Source organism: Nematolebias whitei, chromosome 1 (assembly GCF_014905685.2).
Source record: "Nematolebias whitei isolate Nwh7 chromosome 1, NemWhi1, whole genome shotgun sequence".
NCBI lineage: Eukaryota > Metazoa > Chordata > Actinopteri > Cyprinodontiformes > Rivulidae > Nematolebias > Nematolebias whitei.
Window position 1 is genome coordinate 94,957,172 of NC_056498.1, and position 5,333 is coordinate 94,962,504.

A 5,333-nucleotide genomic window follows, 5' to 3' on the forward strand; every position below is an offset into this window, starting at 1 on the left:
GTAATTATGCATTTTGATCTTCTGTCTAAATGAGAAGTAGTGATGTCAGTCGAAAGTCAGATGGAAGTTATTGGAACGAAGTGTCATGTTTTTAAACCTAGCAGATGGTAAACAAGAGGCTACTGGCCTCTCTTCCTCCCACTTCGACAATATTTTCTCATCTGTAACTAACAGTTCTTAAAACATTCCTGCTGTTTTCTTGACTTGTAATGACCCTCTGACATCACTAGAACCACCCCCTGTTGGTTGCTTCAACCAATCAGGAGGTCCAAAAGTGAGAACTCTTTAAAAGTCGACACTTCCTGGAACTATTCAGTTCTGGGAGTTCTGGAGTGGAGTTCTGGAGTCAGCGCTGCAGTTCTGCAGCTCTCAGTCTTCATGGAGTTTTTCCACTGCTGAGTGTGTAACGTGTAACTCAGCTGGATGCTGTGGAAAAAACGCTTTATTCTGTTTTAAACTGTGGCATGACTGGGAGGTTCTGCTGTCCGACTCGGTTCTGTTACTGGACTGAACGAGTGGTGTTTTAAATGGATAAAACGCTGTTTTAAAGCTGGGCGCTGACTCAGATCACTGTTATATGCTGATTTGTTACATTTTTAACAGTAAATTGTGCATTTTTGAAATTTTAATGGGAGTTAAGTTGACCGGACTGTTGATGCTAACTGCTAACTGAGAGCTAGTATTCACGAGCTGTGATTGGTTGTAACCGCTGTTTGGGTCGCTCTGATTCGCGGAGAAACTGGTGACGTATCTCTGTGCATCCACTCCCTCTGATGTCAGATTGTAAAGCCCACCCCGTTGCTCATGTGTCTGTAAAGTCACGTGACCCCGGAAATGAATCTTGGTTCAACCGAGTCCTCCTCTGTGTTTAAAATCGCTAAATACTGCCTGCCACTGTTCCCAAAACTCATGTTTCCATGCAGATGAACGTGCTTGTTAAAGCGACGCCACGTTTAAGCTTTAAATCCGTTCAGGAAGTGCTGATTTAACCGTGTTCAACCGTGTGCTACATCTAGCTAACGGCTAACAACCGGATGTCAACAGGACGGTTCACAGGAAGTTGTCATAGAATTCTGCTGGTAAAAATAAGCTTACACCACCACCTGCTGTTGAAAGAGGAGTATAACAGTTTTCCTGAAAGAAGGCTGTTCACTGCCTTTCATTTAATTTTTTGTTAATCCAGCCTGGTTTTTGAGTTACTGTTTCAATATCAAATTTCTGGTATATAAAACTGCTTAAAAAGCGTTTGAAAACTAAAGTTGCTGTAAGACTTCTTAGAAAAATTACAGGTTTATTTAATTTTAAGTGCTTTGGAGTAAAAATAACACTGAAATGGCCTGGTTCATTGTATCTGTTACAAAATAAGCACATTAAGTAGCTAGCTAAGAAGGCATTTACTTAGATTATTCATGCATTGGGGTGAAACCTACGAATAGGGGCCCATTCATTTGAAAAAGTTGGCTTATAACAGTACTGTTGATTGAACCCAGAGCTAAAATAGTGTATAAACGCTTACTGCTCACTTAAGTACAAATATTTACCTGTTAAAAACTCTAAAGTTGGCAACTGTTTAACTAGATAAGTGCTGAACGGTGAATAACCATGGCAGATGTGACAGGAAAGAATATTACTCCATGTGAGGGGAAGGACTGGTTGGAGAGAGCGTTAACGCTGCTAACAGAGTCCTTACATCCATATGGTGAACAGGTGGACAGCATGAACTCAAAAGAGTTATTGGACGAGCTGAAGGATGTTGCAGAAAGTGTGACTTCCACAGCCAGAACAAAGTCAAGCTATGACCAGCTGGCTAAATTAGCACTCTTGTTGAAAGCAACATTCTATGTTGAGGCAAACAAAGCTGACAACCTTGCAAAAGGTTAAACAGCGAGACAGAGGTCAACGTGGCAGCACGTGTGGAATACCTGAAACTCGAGGCACAGTCTAAATTTGATAAGGAGACCTGGGCAAATGAATTAAAGCGTGAGAGAGAGCTCTCACAAGCTCAGCTGTCATCACAAGCTCACTCATATGAGGAGAAGATGAGGGAAAGAGAGATTAAGTACCAGGCACTGTTTTCAGATAATGATGTTCTACAACGAAAGTTGTAGCTCACATCAAAAGATCTGGACGAGTGCAGATTGGAAAAGGCGGCGTTAGTCCAACAAGGCGTGCGTTTACAAAGTGAATGTCATACATCACATGAACGCTTAAAAGCCTGTGAGGCGAAACTAGCCGCTGCAACAAATGAGATTTCTGACGTGGGGCAAGGTTGTCTGGAACTCAAAGACGAACAAGGTCAGAGTCCAGGTCAACCATCACCACCTCAGAAGGATTTTGCTGTACCTCCTGCTCTTAATCCCATTCCGTCACCTCCACATGAGTCTAACGACACACCTCCACATGCCATTTTGGTTCCTACGATACCGATAAAACAGCCTTTGCTCCCAATTTCGGATTTGTACAAAATAGCAAAATATGTCAATCGCTTTGAGCCAGGGCCGTTGGGTTCAACTGACACTAAGGCCTATCTATCCCAACGCTACAGTTGAGGATAAAGTAGGTTTGATCAGGCTCACTTCATCCAGGACGGTGTTTTCATTCATACAGCGTCAACCTGATGCCACAAGAAAGGATTACCGCCTGTTATGTGCTGCTCTTATGAAAGAGTATTCCCCTTGCGCGGGACCTATCCAGCCGCCGACAAGGTCATGCAAGGTAACCCCAGGGCATATTATTCAAGGATTTTGCAGGCTTATTTTGGTTACAGGAATGAGGCCGGCATGGAGGAGGAGGAAACGTTTGTTTGTTTTCAGCAAAAATCTCCACCCTGACATAAGGATGTCAGTGCAGATGATGGCTAATTTCAAAGAAAAAGCCATCAGTGAGATAAAAAATTGTGCTGTGAATGTCTTTGAGGCCCGTACACAGGCCAAAACACCCCTTGAGGTGTTCCCAGGTGAGAGGATTCCTGCCCAGTCATTATAATTGGAAGGGACGAGAGCTTCGACTCCCCCTCCCAAAAAAGGTGAGAGGAAACTAGGTTTCCCAGCAGCCAAACCGCAACAGGTGAGTGCCCCCTGGTCCAGATGAGATCCTAAATGGTTTCCCAAGGAACCAGAGGATAAACGGATGTACCAGAAGGGGGACGAACGCCCTAAGGGTAAAACGTATGGCACCAAAAGTGACCCATACAACCAGGGATACCACTGGGAACCCCAAAGGGGGGAATGTTTCCCCACATCGTCGGGCTGAACAGCCTGAGACGAAAAAGAAACAGCAGCAGGTCCAGAAAGAGAGCCCCAGACCTCTGAGCTCGGACGAGACAGACAGGGTGCGTCGGTTGTTGGACTTGTTGAAAGGTGTTGCCACGGACAAACAACCTAACGCGTTGTTTGGCAATATCATTGCTGATAAGTCAGAGCACACAGACAACACCGATGCTGCTGTCACAGACAGTCACCATGACGCTGTTGTTGTAAACTCTGACATGCCCTCACCTGAAATAGGGGGGGTACAATCACACGTCACCGACGGTGATCCGTCACAAACTGAAACCTCAGAAACAGCAATAGCTGTGCTAACGGTTAAGTCAAACTAGGGTGACACAAACAACAACGCTGCCGCTGTCATGGACAGCCACCAGAACCTTGTTGTTACAAACAATGAGAGCCCCTCAACACACGGTGAGCGGGTGATCTCATACATCAATGACGGACTCCCGTCAAGAGCCGAACTCCCAGGAGCAGCAGCAACTGCACCAACGGTTCGGAAAAACCAGGATTACACAGGTGAAGGTAGATGTGAGAAGAAATGTCGGCCAAAACCTCCAAGGTTCCTGTGTAACCTGATCAGAAAGGGGGTCGCTGAGAAAGCTTACCTGTCGATCACACTTGAAGGGGTCGTCGCACATGAAGCCCTACTGGATGGTGGAGCCGACATATCTATTATGTCAGCCAAACTGTTCGAGGAGCTCAGGACTGCCGCTAACGGTGTTCACAGGGAAATACCTCTCATAGAATGTGCTATAGGGCTGCAGGGCCTCACAGAGACGAGGACAACCCTAACAGCTAGAGCTATGGTTCGCATGCAGGTTGGCGAGATGACACTATACCACATATGTGTCCATGGTTGACTCATTCCCATTTTTGGTCGGCCAGGATTTTATAAATCGCTTTGACGCGATTATAGATTATGGTAAACAGACAATGTGGGCCAGAGTGAGCAAACCTCTGCCAATACTCATGCCTCCTGAGACAGTCACAGACTGCCCAACAGCAGGCACAGCAGAAGGCACCGAGGACCTCTCAGCAGAGAACACAGTCCCGGTAAGTAATCCTTCAAAAGCACGTGGAACCGAAAACACCCAACCGGTGAACCCATCTCTGACTGAACAAGAAAGCCTCCTCTGCGAGCTGAGACAGTCAGGGCCCACTGGATACTACCTACCATTGGTAGTTAAAGGTGTAGAGATCCAAGGATCCCACACCAAAGATGCTGTTCTGTCGTCGGGGACAGATAAACCAGCTATCAAGGACGGAGCCGTGGACGGCCCTCAGAGGTCCTCTGACCCCTCCGGGCTGCTCGCAACTCTGTCAGTACAACCTACAGCCGAGGTAATGGCAGTCACACGTGCACAGGCTATAGCCAAGCCGGCTGACAACACAGTCTCTGTACAACCCGTGCTGACTGACCCAGACATCATCCAACTTCAGAAGCTGGATCCTGCGATAAACTCGATGATGCTGTCTTTGACTGACCCAGAGAAAAACACTCCGCCCTAAGCCAACCTGGATTCCAATCCAGACCTTAAAGTCCTCTTTCAGCTGTGCAAACACCTAAAACTACTCAAGGGCATCCTAACTTTTGCTCATGGAGCGACTCCCTCACCCGTGTTCGTGGTCCCCCATGACCAAAGGGGGGTGACGTTAGTTAGGGTGATGTTACCAGACGCGATAACGTGATCAAATCTGACATTCACAGTGAGTGACGCACCGAAACGTTGTTTTCTAGTTGCTTAACCACTACTTTTGTCAATGTTGAAACGTTGTTTTTCTGGTTGCTTAGTCACTATTTTTGTCGATGTTGAGACATCGTTTAATTGGTTTTTGGCATTGTTTCTGAACACCCCCAGCAAGAATGAATTTTGTGTGTACTTTAGTTAGAGACTAAGAGGACTTCAACTATGCCAGCATGCAGTTCATTTGTTAAAATTCAATCTTTGATGAGTCAATGTAGATTAATGCTACCTTAAGTACCATAATCTACATTGGTCTCATGACGCTCAAGCCGAACCTACTTGAACAATCCTATTCGGGGGGGGGGGGGGGGGGGGG